Raw genomic sequence first — 18,772 nt, forward strand, 5'->3', positions numbered from 1 at the left:
TTGGTAATACATCCATAGTATGCAGAAGTCAATAATTTAAAATTGTGCATTTGTAAGCCTGGGATAACACTAAAATTTTATACTTTCAGAGATTCCTAACTGAATGGGTTTTGGAATAGAATTACTGAATTTTATGACCCAATACCTACTCAAGAATGACTACAGTTACTGCATAGAAAATGTAAAATGCTTGATACTCCTGGATATTCTGAATTACGTCTTTCCTCTCTATGACCGTCCACGCAATCCAAAGGAAAGGTTAGACAGTTATCAAAAATAATAAAGAAGAAAAACTAGTCTAATTTGGGTACAGGAAAAAGCTCTTGGTCTTGATTATTCAGATTGTCTACCCAAATCACTATTGCTAATAGTGGCCCAACTTTGATACTTTCCACCAATATAGATGTAAGTCTGAAATGAACACGTTTACCACTAAAGCTTGTAGACAAGGCTAGTGATTGACAGATATTTTATACCCTGGGATAATGGTTTTCTGAAAAATCAAGGATATTGACCCACTAGACATTGAGTTCATCAGCATTGTAGTGGTAATTAATTCTCAATAAAATGTATTAAGTTTGATATTAAAATAGGAATTCATCTACTAGCTTCTTCTAGGTAGCAATACCAGTTAAAGTATAATTCTCTTTCTGACTCATAGCGACCCTATAGGACAGAGTAGAACTGCCCCATAGAGTTTCCAAGGAGCACCTGGCAGATTTGAACTGCCGACCCTTTGGCTAGCAGCCGTAGCACTTAACCACTATGCCACCAGGGTTTCCATAAGGATTACAGCCTAGGAAACTCTATGGGGTGGTTCTACTCTGTTCTATAGGGTCGCAATGAGTTAAAACCAATTTGAAGGGACACAACAATAAAACAACATAAAAAAGTGGACACATATAGAAAACTAAGAAATTAAAGAAAACAAGGCGTTGAGTTCAACTAAAACAAGTTATGTAAGAAAAACACGGACTTTAGTTCTATTCTCAAGTGAATAATAGTTACATAGTTATAGTCGTAAAAACTGATTATTAAATTAGTCAGAAATTATTCTCTCCAGAAATGATGAGAGGGGCAAAGTTCGTATTTCTGAGAAGTGAGGATCAGTTATAAGAGTTAAGTACTTCTAAGTACTTTCCAAAGCACAATCATGAATAGGAAATATGCCCAACAATATATGTTTGTGTTCTATAATTCTTTCAAATGTCTTTTGGTAATTCATTTATACTACGCAGAAGGGGGGTGAGGATCAGAAACAAGAGCTAAATACTTCACTTGAATTGATAAAACATGAAATAACAGTGCATTGTTTAGAAATATTGAGGTACATACCACAAACAGCAAACATATTGGAAGCTGTATGCAAGAATTTAGCTGCCAATTTAGTTGTCTCCACTTCTCTTACCATCAATGTTTCTTTCTCCCATACTTCAGACATAGGCATACAAACATTTCCATGGTGTCAATTGTGGCTGGAGTGCAAAGAAGTAAGAAATTGGTTTTTTCATGTATGGTTTTCACTCTTCAAAATAATATGCAAATATTTTATGAAATATTTTTTAAATCATCCAAATAACTTGAAGGATTGGTTGACTAGGTTAAAAGGCTTGGAACCATAGACTCAGGAGACAACTTAGTCAATTGGCATAACAGAGTTCACAAAGATATATTCTGCATCCTAGTTTGGTGAGTGGTGTCTGGGACCTTAAAAGCTTTCAAATGGGCCATCTAAGATACAGCTATAGGTCTCTACTCATCTGGAGCAAAAGAGAATCAACAAAACCAAATATTCAAAGAAGAAACTAGTTCACAAGATGAATAATACACAGGAACCACGGCCTTGTCTAGCCCAAGACCAGAAAAACTAGATGGTGCCCTGCTACCACTATCAACTGTTCTGACCAGGGACACAATAGAAGGTTCCAGACAGAATGGGAGAAAATAGAACAAACTCAAATTCCTTAAAAAAGTCAGATCTACTGGACCACTAAAGGAACGCCCAAGACCATCACTCTAAAATAAATTTTGAACATGGAATTGAAGTTATTTTTGCAGGTCACCTTTCAGCCAAATGATAGATGGGCTTATAAAATAAGCAGTATCACCCCTAAGAAAAGTGCTTCCTTAAGCAATGAACAATATGAAACCAAACAGTCAACATTTACCCAACAGCAAGGGTGAGAAGCAGTGGGTTTTTGGGTGGGAATGGTGAGAAGGCAAGGTGGGGTAGGGAAGCTAGATCAATGGAAACAGAACAAACAGAATGGAAAGAAGGAGGATGCTGACCCATTGTAAAAATTGTAAGCAATGGCGTGGAACAATTTGTATAAAAACTGTTAAAGTGGAACCTAATTTGCTGTATAAACTTTCACCTAAAGCACACCAAAATATTAGTAAAAAAATTAAAGACAGAAGACAAACTAAAAAAAAAAAAGCAGAAGTTGAGTGTAGCGAACAGTGTAAAAACAGCGAATGAAGAGTTCCTTGTATTTAATAAAAGTGAGTTTTATTTAAATTTTATAAAAGCCAGTTTTGTGTGTGTATGTTAGCAAAAAACTGTCCATGAAAAGGGTAGGGAGACAGTTAAGCTGAACTGAAAAGTACAGGAGCGAAAGAGAGAAGATGTTAACTGTGTAGTGGCTGGTGGAAAATAGAGAAAGGAAAGAGGACTACTTAACTCAGCAAAGACTCTGAGGAGATAAAAAGTCAGAGCATTGCTGTGCTGGCTGAATTGTCGGTAACGGAAGGATGGTAGACACTCTGATCACATGACAAAATGGAAGGAGCAGACATGTTGTGGATATAGTAAGATTGTAGATGAAATACCCGATGGTTGTTTGAGAACAGGACGCTTTCTATGGGTTTTCTGGGACAGATGATTCTGAGCTGTCTTCTGAGGGTAAAGAACGAACATACGTGTTATGAGGGTTGAGAAGGGTGGGCTTCTGAAGACCATAACAGTGAACACTGTGGCTGTCCTATTCCCTGTGGCATCTCTCTTGTGTTACGTTGTGCCTGGAATGTGGGTGCTGAATAAATGGTTGTGATTTGAATATGTGAAAGATAAAACACCGTAAGAAAAAAGAAAGGGGAAAAAATATAGACCTGCCTGTGCAATATTTAGCAGGATTATTGGACAATATCAAGGGTCCAATTTTTCGTTTATTTGCTTCATGGTGCTTTCTCTTTACATGGAAAAAAAAAAAAAAAGGTGCTGTAGAATCAGTTCCAACTTATGACTATCCCACGTGTGTCAGACTGCTCCATAAGGTTTCAATGGCTGATTTTTCAGAAACAGATCGACAAGCCTTTTTTCTCTGGTGCCTATAGGAGCATCTGGAGGATATAAACTGCCAACCTTTTGGTTAGCAGCCGAGTTCTTAACCACTATGCCACCAGGGCTCCACAGTTTTATATAGCCATTTGTTTTATTCCAAAACAAGAATTCACATTTAGGAAGTTTCTAATCAAATGCATCCATCCTTCCTTCTAATCACACGATCCATTCTGTTCTATGCACTAATCGATTTCTGCCCTTCACTCTAATTCTGCACCAAAGTGAACACAACAAATAAAATTGTGCCCAGTACAGAACTCGGTGAGAAGGAGAGAGTCCAGGTTCAAGTTGGTGTTTTAAGTGCTGAATCACCAAATGCTAACTCAACGTATAGGTTGACATGCACTTTGAAATCCATACGCTCGCACCTTCTCCAATCTGTTTGCTGAATCTTCACCACTCATAAACACTTACACTGCTGAGCACTAATGCATTTCTTCCCCCAAATCTGAGATTTAGAACTGCTGCTGTCTTGCAAAATATATTTCCACAAAGGCAATGGATTTGGGGGGAAAGCTAAATCCTTTCTGAGGAACTGCATTTTGTCACATGCAATGATTTATTCTGCAGGAAAAGAGATTCTATGAGGTACTGTAAGCCCCTTTGGCAAGAAAATTCATTTAGTCAAAAACTTTAATCTATCCTGGTGACAAAATTCACTCTTTAGTTTATTGCTTAAAAATTGAGTTTTATAGCTTTCATGCACTTTTGCAAAAAAAATCTGTCGTTTTACGGTGTACTGTATTTTTATGCAAATAAAGTGCACCTTCTACATTTGTCAATCTCTCCCACCCTTCCCCCCTCCCAGTATTTTTTACAGCATCATGTTAAAAAAAAAAATTGGCATAGCAGCCCTTATGGAGATACCTCTGGGAGATGCAGAGCGGTTGTCTAACAAAAGTAGTAGGTGAGAGTTTTTGCCAAAATACAGTACTTATGGTGACCCTCGGTTGCATAATTTTTTTTTTTAACTAAGTAGAGATTGATATTTCGTACATAAAAGTGGATGGTTAGTTTTGATGTAAATATGTGTTTTTCTCCAAAATATATTGAAGTTTTAATTCATTCTTCTTTATTAAGTTTTCTCAAAGGTTGCATATCTTACAACAACAACAATCCCCATTAATGGCACAATCAATTTATTATGTTAAGACTAAGTTTATTTTTCCTTAAAGAAAAAGGCTGTAGTTATTGCTGGCTGGCAGTGAAAGTCCCATCTCACAACTCAGTCCTCTCTAGCACTACCCCGTGTTGAAGTCCTAGGGTGCTCCTTTATTGCCTGGTGAATATGAGCCCTGCTGGGAAAGTGGTTAAGAGCTCACGCTGCTAACCAAAAGGCTGGCAGTTTGAATCCACCAGGTACTCCCTGGAAACACTATGGGGCAGTTCTACTCTGTCCTATAGGGTCACTATGAGTTGGAATCGACTTGATTGCACACGACAACAAAACTCTTCACTGGACCTTTGTTTACAGAGAGGGGAGCTGGGGCCAAGTTTTTTTTTTTTTTTTTCCTGTTGTGATTGGCTAAAGTAGAGTAGTTGTTAATAAAGATTTTCTGCTTTGCGAGGCTGTCCATTCCCTGATCCTTTGTCTGGTGAGAGCGGGATTTTCCAGGGGCTTCTATTTTTGTCTGCATCTGTTAGCATGTCTGTCTTGCTGCCTTCTCCAAAAATCAGTCTGGGATATATGATGTAGAAAAAAAAAAAAACAAAACAGGAAACTCACCCACGTGTCATTCCTTTGGTGCCAAGGTCCTGAGGTCTCTAGCTGGTCTGCCTTTTCTCCATCTTTAAGAGTCTCCTGATGTTTGTTTTATAAGTACTGTCCTTTTTTTTTTTTTTTTTTTTAACTCTATTCAGTGAGATGAATAGGGAAAAGTATGTCATTTCATTTTTTCATAAGCAGGATTTGGAAGAACGTATATGCATATGTTTTAATCACAATCTTTTTTTATTTTATTGTGCTCTAGGTGAAAGTTTACAGCTCAAATTAATCTCTCATTCAAAAATTTATACACATACTGTTTTGTGACATCGGTTGCTATCCCCAGTATATGACAGCACGCTCCCTTTCACCCCAAGTTGTCTGTGTCCATTTGACCAGTTCCTGTCCCTTTCTGCCTTCTCACCCTACTTTTGGGTAGGAGCTTCCCATTTAGTCTTATATATTTGATTGAACTAAGAAGCATGTTCCTCATGTGTATTATTTTTTGTTTTATAGGCCTGTCTAATCTTTGTCTGAAGAGTGGGCTTCAGGAGTGGTTTCAGTTCTGGGTTAAGAGAGCATCTGGGGGCCATAGTTTCAGGGGTTCCTCTGATCTCTGTCAGACCATTAAGTCTGGTCTTTTTACATGAATTTGTGTTCTCTTCTACATTTTTCACCTGCTTTGTCCAGGAGAAAAGATCTGCTATGTGCTCCCATAAAGATTAGAACCTAGGAAACCCTATGGGCCAGTTGTACTCTTTTCTGTAGGGTTGCTGAGTCATAATCAAGTTGGCAGGACACAACAGCAAAACAACAACTAAGTAGAGCATATAGAAAACTAAAAAATTAAAGAAAACAAGGCATTGACTTCAATTAAAACAAAACATTATGTAAGAAAAACATGGACTATAGTTAACTGAAAAATAGTTACACAGTTATAATCATAAAAACTGATTCTTAAATTAGTCATAAATTATTATTCTGTCCATGAGAAATGTTGAGAGAGGTTAAGCTTGTATTTCTAAGGGGGGTGAGGATCAGTTACAAGAGTTAAGTACTTGTAAGTACTTTCCAAAGCACAATCATGAATAAGAAATAAAAAAAAAAATCCAGTGCCGTCGAGGGCAAAAATATATGTTTGTGTTCTATTAATCTTTCAAATGTCTTTTGGTAATTCGTCTATAGTATGCAGAAGGGTGGGGATCAGTTATAAAAGTTACAAATTTCTATTTTGTTACCTGTCAGGGCAGTTAGAAGAATATTTTGTGTATAATGTTTTCCACTGATAAAAGCTATCTATAACAAATTACAAACTATTGAGAATAGAAATAACATTTTACCTGAATCATATGAACTATACACTTATTAGTGAACACAGTGAGCTGGTAAGAAAGTTTGGATATGAGAGGTGGTGCCAGAGAGGGAGGGTCCTAGATAACTGAGAGTGGAAATAATAATAAGACTGATTCTAAGATAATGTTTATGGAAATATTGAATGTCAATTTGGGGTGATTATAAATATCTAATTGGTTCAATAGACAAAATGAAGGTCATAACTGGGAGTCAGATCCAAGTTTTGGGAATACAGCAAAAAATTAATTAAATAAAACTTAGTTAAAAGAAAGTAAAACGGAAGAACCTTTTGTAATATTAATTACTAATACTTGTTTTTTTTAGGTTTCAATACTTTTTCCCAACAAACAATTGCCCCCTTGACACAACATATTTTTAGATAATTTGCCCACGTCTCTCAAATTTTTCAAGATACTTTTCTCATAGGCCATGTTGTGTGGGAAGCAAGACAAAGGAGTTCATTCCCCAGACAACAGTTCTATAAAAGAGTGAATGAGACCAAAACCAAACTGTCCAGCAGGTTCTCTTTCTTGAACTTTGGAATTAAAATAACAATAGCAATAATTATACAAGGACATCATTTCTTTTGAGCCCCTGTACTGAGAGACTGTGTAAAGAAGAGATGATCAAGGCTACATACACCTAAAATCAAAATAACCAAGCAGCCTTTCAGAAAAAAAATTCAAGATTTGTGTGACCTTAGAGCAATTGAGAAAATAATGTAGCTTCTGACATACCAGTTCCTAGAGCAAATCTTTTGCAAGTCTCATTTTAATCCTCACCTGTGGGGTCTGCCTTTCTTTGTTTATGAGAATTCTATTTTTTTTAAGTGTTAATCAAACTCTCTCATTTAAAACCCACTGCCTTTGAGTCAATTCTGACTCAGAGTGACTCTGCAGGACAGAGTAGAACTGCCCCACAGGGTTTCCAAGGAGCGCCTGGCATATTCTAACTGCTGACCTTTTGCTTAGCAGCTGTAGTACTCCACAACTACGCCACCAGGGTTTCCTCTCTTATTTAGGTCAATGCTATTCTCTAAGTCTAAAGAATTCAATACATAAATGGTATTTTCATGTGTTAGCACTTGACTTTTATTCTGAGATTTAGATTGTAATTGCCAATCTTTGCTTTGGAAGCTTATATATTAAAAAAAAAAGTATAAACCATGAAGAAACAAGGAGAGATCCAAGAGTTGTTTTACGATTTACCAGTGTATGAGTTAACTAATTTAAAGACTATATATATATATATATATATATATATGTATATGGTGAGTGATAAAAAACAGTGGAGAAAAATTTCTAAGAATAACTAATCAGCTCAGGAAAATGTATGGCTAAAAAATTCAAGACAAATAATAATTTGTGCATGAATAAATATGTAGTTTGACAAAATGATATATTACAATAAAATTAATTAAAAATGGCAACAGAAGATAATAAATATGATAAATTTTCCAGGAGACCAGAATTGAGAGAGCCATATTGAACTGGAAGGCTCCAGGGATGTCTAGATCATGCTGGGGGAGAAGGGTAGAGAAGTTTTACAGTTACTTTGAGATGGGAGTTTTAAAATGAATACGAGAAGGATAAGATCACAAATAACCAGAGTATACCAGAGAGTTAATGGAATCTGGAAAAAGACTATTCACTCAGGGGAAGAGGGAACATCATAACCAGGAAAGGTCTCTTTTTTGAAATAATGAATAATAAAACCCTTAGCTGTGAAGTAACACCTAAAAGCTTGTGACCCTAATACCATCCAGCATGTTTTCTCCCTTTTCAAAATGGGCAACTGAGAGCTTAACATAACTAAGGCCATGATAAACCTATAAGTTTTTCTTCCTCTGCCTGCCTCCTCACCTACCTTTGTTAATGACTTTGTTTTGACCAAATATTAATGACTTAGCTCTTTGTTTTAAACTGATGCAAATAATCTTTTGTTCTGGTTGTACTACCTGTGACATACAACCCCTACAGGAAAGTTGGAGCCCAGGTATCAGATATGTATGTCTTTAGCCTAATAATGTCTGGCAGGGGACTACAAAGACACTTGTAACCCTTGTAAGATTCTATATGAGCTCTAATGTAAAATTGTTCTTTGGGGCTCCACAGAGACAGCCTGTGTTGCTGCTGGGTCCCCAGTGATGTACGCATCTCCTTAATAAACTCTCACTCCTTCTGACTTGGAGTATGTTTCATTGGCTCAACTGCTCCAGGGCACGGACCCTCATTAGGTAACAAGCAGAAGATAAGTCTGGTTCTTTCTGGGTTACCTGAGGATCTTAGAGGGTGTTACAGTACAGTTGCATGACTGTGAAGTCGTAAAAATATGGTGCAGACCAAGAATGTTTCCTCAGAGCTAAATCATTGTTACAGAACTGATCCTGTACACAAGAGTTCCTAACTATTATTGTGCTTCTACTTACTAGTTTTCTGGCACGCCTTCACCTACATCTTACCCTGCTATTGTGGTACTCAGTTTGCAACATACTTAGGAATTTTTGCTTGAACAAGAAAAGTATATACCTCTCATGGAAACCCTCAAGCATGTCACTAGTCTGGTTCTTTTTTTCCCCTTTTCTTGTTTATATATATATATATATAAAACACGACATTTACAAATTCAGATGTATGACTTAGCGATATCATTTAAATGTTGTGCAGCCACTCCTCTTAACCTATGCCAAATTTCACATCACCATAAATCCAAACTCACTGCTTAGCAAAGGATGGCTCTCCATCTCCGCCTCCCTGATGCCCCCAGTAACCACTAGTAAACTTTAGCCTCTGTACATTTATTAATTCTTATCATTTCCTATAAGGAGATCATACAATATATGTACTTGTGTGATTAACTTACTTCACTCAGCACAGTGTTTTCAAGGTTCGTCCATGTTGTCACATGTATTAGGATTTCATTTCTCTTTATGGCTGAGTAGTATTCCATTGTATGTATGTGCTACATTTTGTTTAACCATTCATATGTTTATGGGCATTTAAGTTGTGTCTACCTTTTGGCAACTGTGAATAGTGCTGCAATGAACATTGGTGTACATGTATCTCTTAGCTTTGCTGCTTTCAAGCTCCTCGAGTATATACCTAGGAGAGGAACTGCTGGGTCATGTAGCAGTTTCATGTTTAATTTTTTGAGGAATCCACCACACTGTTTTACATAATGGCTGTACCGTTTTTCATTCCCACCAGCAACAAATAAGAGTTCCAATTTCCCAATATTCTTGCCAACATTACTATTTAATTTTTTTTTTTTTAATCTTAGCCATCCTAAACTAAAACCAAAAACCTGTTGCCATGGAGTCAATTCCAACTCATAGCAACCCTATAGGACAGAGTAGAACTGCCCCATAGAGTTTCCAAGGAGCAGCTGGTGGATATGAACTGCCAACTTTTTGGTTAGCAGTGTGGTAGGTCTTAATCACCTTGTCACCAGGGTTTCCTTAGCCATCCTAGTGGGAGTGAAATGATATCTCACTGTGGTTTTGATTTGCATCTCTCTGATGGCTAAAGACATTGAGCATCTTTTCAGGTGTTTGTTGGCCACTTGAATATGCTCTTAGGTGAAATGTCTATTCAAACTTTTACCCATTTTTTGATTGGGTTATTTGTATTTTTGCTGTTAAGTTGTAGAAATTTTGCACATATTTTGGATATTAGACTCTTATCAGATATATGGCTCCCAAAAATTTCCTCCCAGACTGTAGGTTGTATTTTCACCTTTTTGATAAAGGTTTTTGACTAACAAAGGTATTTAATTTTTATGAAGTCCTACTTATCTATTTTGTCTTTTCCTGGTCATACGTTTGTTATTATATCAGATAATTCATCATTAAAATCTAGGTCCAAAAGCTATGCCTTATATTTTCTGCTAAAAAAATTATGATTTTAGTTTTTACATTTAGATCATTGATCCATTTTGAATTTGTTTTTGTGTCTGATGTGCGGCTGGGGGGGGCAGGGAGGACATGGATCCTGATTCATTTTTCTGGTCTGGAAATCCAATTTTCCTAGCAATATTAAAGAGGCTCTTCCTTCACCATTGAATGAATATAGCACCTGTCTTTAGTTTTCTAGTGCTGCTATAACAGAAATACCACAAATCGGTGGCTTTAACAAACAGAAATTTATTTTCTCACAGTTTAAAGGCTAGAATTCTGAATTCAAGGTGCCAGTTCTAGGGGAAGTCTTTCTCTTTCTGTCAGCTCTGAAGCTTTTGAGCTTCTGTTCCTGGACAATCTTCAAGTGGCTTGGCATCTCTCTTCCCCATCTCTGCTTCCTAGCTTTCTTGTCTAATCTTTTTTATATCTCCAAAGAGATTGACTTAAGATACACCTTATATTAATCCTATCTCATTAACGTAACAAAGACAACCCACTCCCAAATGGGATTAAAATCACATGCATAGAGGTTAGGAATTACAATACATATTTTCAGGGAGCATAATTGAATCCATAACATTCCAACATTTGGTCCCCGAAAATTCATGTCTTTGTCGCATGCAAAACACATTCACCATATCACATCATCCCAAAAGCCTTAAATGACACCAAGATAAACATCTCATCTTCAGAAGCATCTAAATCAAATATGAGTGAGACTTTAGGCACATTCCCTTCTGGAACAAAATTCCTCTTCATCTGTGAACCTGTGAAATTTACAAGACAAGTAAACTGTTTCCAAAGTATAATATAGAATAGGCACAAGGTAGACATTTCCATTACAAATGGGAGAAATTGGAGAGAAAGAAGGAATAACAGGAACCTAGTAAGTCCAAAATCCAGCAGAACAAATTACACTAGCTCTTAAGGCTTGAAAATAGTCCTGTGTTCTGTGAGACCATCTGGATAATGGCACCATCCTCTAGACTCTGGGTGTTGGTAGCATTCTCTGGATTCTGAGTGGAGGCCCTTTAACTCTGGGCTTCAGCTCTGCCTTCCAGGCCCACTGGGATGGCTATTCTGCTCCCTTGAATTTGAATGGTTCCATTCTTCTAGTCCATATGAGTGACAAAGCCACCCCCTTGACACTTCAAGCCCTGTTCTCCTGTCCTTTGAGCATGGAAGCTCCTCCTCTGCTTTGTGTGGTGGCACCTCCCCTTTGGAATTCATGAAGAACAGCCCCAACTTGGAATCAAGTTGGTGAAGATCTGTCTCTTTGAAACTGAGGAGGCCATGGCCTCACCTTTTGAGATCCAGAAGACCGTGGCCCCACCCTTTGAAACTGAGAAGGCTGTGTTTCCCGTGCTCCTTCCAAAAGTTCTGCTTATCTTTGAGTTGCTCCAGGCATGTTCCTTTTGCACTGGCAGAAAATAAGGCTACAGGAATTGACGGAATACCAATTGAGATATTTCAACAAACAGGTGCAGTACTGGATGTGCTCACTTGTCTATGCTGAGACATTTGGAATGCATCTACATGGCCAACGGAATGGAAGAGATCCATATTTGTGCTCGTTCCAAAGAAAGGTCATGCAACAGAAGGCAGAAATTATCTAGCAATATCATTAATATCACACACAAGTAAAATTTTTCTGGAGATCATTAAAAAGTGATTGCAGTAGTACATCAATGGGGAACTGCCAGAAATTCAAGCCAAATTTAAAAAAGGATGTGGAAAGAGAGATACCATTGCTGATGTCAGATGGATTATGACTGAAAGCAGAGAATACCAGAAAGATGTTTTATTGACCGTGCAAAGGCATTCGACTCTGTGGATCATAACAAATTACAGATAACACTTCAAAAAACGGGAATTACAGAACACTTGATTTTGCTCATGAGGAATCTATATGTAGTCCAAGATGCAGTCATTTGAACAGAACAAGGGGATATTGCATGGTTTACAGTCGGAAAAAGTGAGAGTCAGGGTTGTATCCTTTCACTGTTCTTATTCAATCTGTATGCTGACCAAATTACCTGAGAAGATGGATTTTGTGTAGAAGAATACGGCATCAGGATTGGAGGAAGACTCATGAACAACCTTCAATATGCAGATGACACAACCTTGCTTGCTGAAATTGAAGAGGACTTGAAGCACTTACTGATGAAGATCAAAGACCAAAACCTTCAGTGTGGATTACACCTCAACATAAAGAAAACAAAAATCCTCCCAACTGAACCAATAAGTAGCATCATGATAAACAGAGAAATACTGAAGTTGTTAAGGATTTCATTTTGTTTGAATCCACAATCAATGCCCATGGAAGCAGAAGCCAAGAAATCAAATGACACATTGCATTGGGCAAATCTACTGCAAAAGATCTCTTTTAAGTGTTAAAAAGCAAAGCTATCACTTTAAGGACTAAAGTATGCCTGACCCAAGTCATGGTGTTTTCAAGTGCCTCGTATGCATGTGAAAACTGGATAATGAATAAGGAAGACTGAAGAAGAATTGATGATTTTGAATTATGGCGTTGCTGAAGAATATTAATTATACCATGGACCGCCAGAAGAAGGAACAAATCTGTCTTGGAAGAAGTACAGCCTGAATGCTCCTTAAAAGCAAGAATGGCAGGATTTGGTCTCATGTACTTTGGACACATTATCAGGAGGGACTGGTACCTGGAGAAGGACATCATGCTTGGTAGAGGGTCAACTAAAAGAAGAATATTCTCGACCAGATGGATTGACACAGTGGGTTTTTCAGTGGACTCAAGGGCAACGATTATGAGGATGGAGCAGGAGCAGGAGCAGGCAGTGTTTCATTCTGTTGTACCTAGGGTCTCCTCACAACTGACTCATTGGCACATAACAACAACATTCCTTACTCCTATTTTTGGGATGCATGTGATCAGGATGGGAAAAAAAAATGTGCAAAAAACATCCCAACTTCAAGAGATGAATGGCTGAATATAGATATTTATTAAATATTTATATTAACTGTTCATGCTTTAATATTTATAAGTGAGATTCTCTATTAAAAAAAATGAGGACACAATTATCCACATGAGGTTGACATTTTGGGGCTGGTATCTGGAGTTAGAATTCTTAATCCAAGTTCTTATAACGGAATACACTGGTACTTTTATTAGAACAAATTGATTTACTGGTGCTGTAATTGTAATAGTAAAACTAAAGAATACAGAATAAAAGTGTACATTTTGAAATATGATATTATTGGCCCCTTTTCATAAAAGATAATTCTATTTTCATAAAAGATAATTTTTTCATAAAAGATAATTCTATTTTCCAATAAGAAAATAAACAGTTTTTTTAAAATAAATTTTCCTATCAATCATGCTAAAGGCCATCTAGCTTCATTGGAACTGATCATTCCGGACAACATCCAACTGAGATATTGTCATTCCTTAAATAGTATTTTATGAAATGTTTCAACAACAAAATTACTGTAGATACTCTATAAATTTTTAAGGCGACCATTTTATGAAACTCAAATTGAGCTACTTTCATAGAAAATAAAAACCGAATGTTGACTGAAATGAGCTCAGAAAGTTCTTAAAGGAATTTTTATTTTAAGGTCACTACTCTCCCAGAGCTAACAAAAAAAAAAAATCTTATTTACAAAGACCCAAATGAGTGCTAGGAAGAAGCTGACCTTTGTAAGATTTCAGCTCTGACTTGATGATGGATAGTAGCAAGGAAAAACCAAATCTGGAACCTTGGGGAGCCATACATGAAGACTTCAGAGATGTCAAATGTTATTTGAAAGTGGCCAATGATAAATAGTAAGTAGAGAGTTTTTAATAATGAAACAATTTGTAATAAAGAACCTGCTTCTTTTACTTGCGTTATAAAGTAGAAACCATTCTAGATTTCTCTTTTCTCTTACCACTTCACCGACTATGCTTTCCTTCCATGTAATTGGTCACCCACTTGGGACAAATCACTTTCTCTTGCATGTTACCTTGTAAACTAGGTTTGATGCCAATTCGTCATTATCTCTTTGAGCTACAGCAGGAGCCCCCAGTTTTAACTCACCTGCTCTATCACACCCATTTCATTTCTATATTCAGTTTACAGTCTACATCCTCAGAGAAAGTTTCCAAAATAGATCTCCAACAAGTTACAATTATCCCCAACAACTTTCAATGACCCCAAATATCTACAAAGTCCTGAGTATATGATCAAGGACAGATGATGAAATTATGTTAAAGATAAAGGATAAGGCAAAAAATTAGTCTATCAAGGTCTAATAAAGTATTGGTAGGATTAGGGCACAGGTGAAATCCTAGACTAAGAAAGAGTAGTAGCAATATGCAGATATAAAAAATAGATACATTAAATATTATTTAGCCTAAATTATTGAACACCTTACCTAAGCACCTGGAATAGAAGGATTATTAAGGTCTCATACTTCCCATGAATTGTTTCACATTTAGCATGAAGACAAAAGCCATTCAGTTTGACAGGCACTATATACTCAGGAGAGCATGAGGTCAGAAGGAACACAGAAGAGTGATTGCTCAACTAGACCTGGGGCAGTCAATTAAGCATTTGCTTTAAAACGTATGAGCTTACACAGTGGCATTTTGGCTTAAACTTCAAGAATGAGAAGAAATATTTGGGTGGTGTAGCCAAAGACCGCATTCAGCTATTACTTAAAGACATACTCCACCATTTTTTAGTTTTCTAATCCATTCATTTAGGTACTCACTTGTCACTTTTCTATCAAGCCAATAATAGTGTGCACATCAATAAACTGGGAAAGCAGGAAGCTATTGAGGGAAGCTCTTGACAGGCAGGGTAATAAAGAAGGGTAATAAAGAAAAGAGTGCAATCTTTGGGCCAGAGATACCTGTAACTGAGCCTAGCTCTGATGAGCACTATCTACACATATGATTTGCTTCAGTTTTTTTTAATCATCTTAATTTTTGATGTCTATTATTTTTGAAATAGAAGAGTTTTTACCAAGAGTATTTACCAAAAGGGTACTTTTGATATAAATGACACAACACAAGATCTTTCCAATAGTAACAACGCTGAACATGAGTTAATGACCACCTCCCACCACCACCCTTAAATAACCTTTTTCACAAAATTATTATTTTTCAAAAAAATCTTTTTAATAATGTGAACAATTCTGGATACCCATGCTAAATTTGTAGTCTAGATTTTCATTAGATGTGACAAACTAGTGTATATCATATACTTAGGTGTGTTTTTTACCCATTAAATACTTAACATTATAGTCATTGCATACCATTTTTTCTCAGGTGTCTTTTTTTATGTTGTCTTTGGGAACAAAATCAATGCAGTAGCTAAACTAAAGGCCCTTGAATTAACAGCCTCCCTTGGAGTCCCAACTCTACCTTCTATTATTTCTGTGACACTGGAGAACTAACTTAAACTTTCTGACCTTCAGCTTTCTCTTGTGTAAAAGGGAGAGAGTGTTATGACCTACTTCATAGGGTTGCTGCAAAGATTAAATAAGATGATGTGTATAAAGGCCTATGTAAGGACTCAATAAATATCAGCTGCTACTTCTGTTATTGCGTTGTTTTGTAGTTGTTGTTAATGTTGTTATTTCAAAATGCTATTCTCTCTCATTCAGCTGAAATCAGATGGTAATCTGTATTGCTTGGGGCCAGATCAGTGGAGCCAATGTTGGGCTCTAGAGAGTTAATGTTTTATATCAAATAACAGGGGCAATGTACCTCAAATATAACAGAAAATTAATACCCAGCTCTGTTACGCCTGAGTAACAGCCAGCAAATAAGAAGCTGACTCAGAAGAGCACTGCTTCATCACCTCTCAGTAGGCCTTGCATATGGTAGGCCTTCATCAAGTATTTGTGGATTAAATTAGTGGAAGCCACAGGTGAAACAAGATAATGAATTGTTTAATTCACCATATTAGTTTTCTATTGATGCTGTAAAATTTCCCACAAACTCTGCAGCTTAGACAATACAAATGCATTATCTGACAGTCCTGGGGGCCAGAAGTCTGAAATGAGACTCACTGGGCTAATGTTAAGGAGTGTACAGGACTGTGTTCCCATCTGGAGACTCTGAGGGAGAATTTATTTTCTTGCATTTTCCAGTCTGTAGACCAATTACATTCTTTGGCTTGTGGACTTCTTCTATCATCAAAGCCAGCAATGGTGGGTTGAGTTCCTGTTACATTGCATCATTCTCACTCCTTTTCTGCCTCCTTACTCTACCTCTAAAAACCCTTGTGATTATATTAGGCCCACCCAGATAATCCAGGTTCATTGTCTCATCTCAAGGTCATCTTATTAGCAATCGTACTTCCACCAGCCATCTTAATTCCCTTTTGCCATGTACCCTACATACTCAGTTTCCAGGGATTTAGACATGAATATTTTTGGGACACCATTACTCAGCTACTATATTCACTCTCCCAAGGAAATTCAGGAAGATTAGCAGGATAGTATACTTTTACCCCGATTTACAAATTTAGAGAGGTTTTCTAAACAAATTTAGATAGCTTGTCTTAGTAAATATGTATTTAATTGTCTTACATATATAACATAATATATATTTTAAACAGATGTATTGTTTAGCTGAAATGTGCTTTCTTACTTTAATTCAGACTCTAGAAGTATGTGTGTACGTGCTTTAAGTGAGTATGGGATGCAGGTTCCTGTATTCTTAGGCAAAGTAAAATAAGTGCCAAAGAGAGAGGCAAATAAGTTTTACAAGGTGATGAAGGTAGAAACAATTTAGCAATTTAAATTGAGAGGTTTGGGGGAGGGTTTAAAGGTGAACGTAGGATTGCAGCTGAAGAGTGCAGTCTGCCTGAAATAATAATGTGAAAATGAATAAATGAATACCACATGTAGCTTGAGCCAAGGATCTTTAGGATTTTGATGAATAAAAGAAGTAAGGCAAGCATCTAGTTACCCAAAATAGTATATGTTAGAATATGATTTAGAATAATTTATCATCTTTCTCTCCACTAATCAAAAACATAAAAGGTGTCCACACAAAAATTTGGACACAATGTTGATAGCAGTAGTATACATAATATTCAATAAGTGGAAACCACTCAAATGTCTACCAACTGATGAAATGATAAATGAAATACAAACGGATATAATGTGACAATAAAAGGAAAGAAAATACTGATACATGCTAGTATGGATAAACCTTGAAAACATCATGCTAAGTGAAAGAAACCAATCACTCACAAAAGAAATAAGCCCACATATTACAGGATTCGATTTATACGAACTCTCAAGAACAGACAAATATATAACCCACCACCCAGTACTGTCATATAGAGACAAAAAATAGGTTAGTGTTTCCCAAGTCTTGGGGGGAGGGGATTTAGGGGGTGATGGCTAAGAAATGTGGTCTTTTTTTGAAGTAGTTAAGATGTTTTAAAATGAACTGTGATAAAGGTTGTGCAACTCTATAAATACGCTAAAAGCCATTGAATTGTACATTTTAAATTGCTCAGTTGTATGGTATTTGTTTTTTTTTCTTATGGTATATGTAACCCATAAGCCAGGAACTGTTCTAAGTGCTTGAGAGATATTAACTTCTTTAATCCTTATCACGACACTGTGAGATACATGCAGCTATTACTCCTTTTAATAATGAAGAAACTGAGGCGTGGAGAGGTTAAGTGTCTTGCTCATTGATGATACAACCAGGAAGTGGTACAATCTGCAGGTGAATCCAGGCCAATCTGCATACAGAGTACATGCTTTTAGTCTTTAAGCCATGCTGCCTCTATCAATAAATTTATTTACATATTTGTGGAACAGCAGGAAACAGATGACTATATGTGAAAAAAATAGTAACTTAATGAGTGTTTTGCTGTCCCAAAGGCCCAGCAGCCTTATGTATACCAGGCCTTGCTCTGGTCAAATTGCAAACTCAAAAGAGTTTTAATTTTCAGAATAAAACATCATCTTCTTACTAATGCTTGGTACTCTTTCAATCAGCATTTACTCTGTGTATCAATGACCTGAAACCACTGGTAGTAAGCAACCATGCCTACAATTGTCATGTCCTGGGTTGCTGGCTCAAAGCAGTGGTTTCTTTCAGTTGACACATATTGCTTAGCTGCTGGCCTGACAAGTTGTTTTCTCAGTGAAGCTCCACAAAACACTATTGATTTTGGCTGAAAGGCTGAAAAAAGGATCACTATCTTGTTATCATCTTCTTCCATAGGCCTTGGGGCTGTAGTTGTTCTTTGGCAAGTTGCCATCTTGGGCAAAATACGTTTGGTAGACGAATCCATATATTAAAAAGAATTAAATATACCAATACTGAGGGATTTCTGTGCTTTCCTTTTTTTTAACCCGTTGAATAAACTGCAATAGGCAGCTTTCCTCTTGAGTGCATGTCTTAAAGATGAGTTATTCAACTACTTAATAAAGGCCTTCTGGGCTGAAGAAATTTAACTTTCTGGACAAGGGGGAACATTCT

The sequence above is a fragment of the Elephas maximus genome, chromosome 17 (assembly GCF_024166365.1).
Source record: "Elephas maximus indicus isolate mEleMax1 chromosome 17, mEleMax1 primary haplotype, whole genome shotgun sequence".
NCBI classification, from domain to species: domain Eukaryota; kingdom Metazoa; phylum Chordata; class Mammalia; order Proboscidea; family Elephantidae; genus Elephas; species Elephas maximus.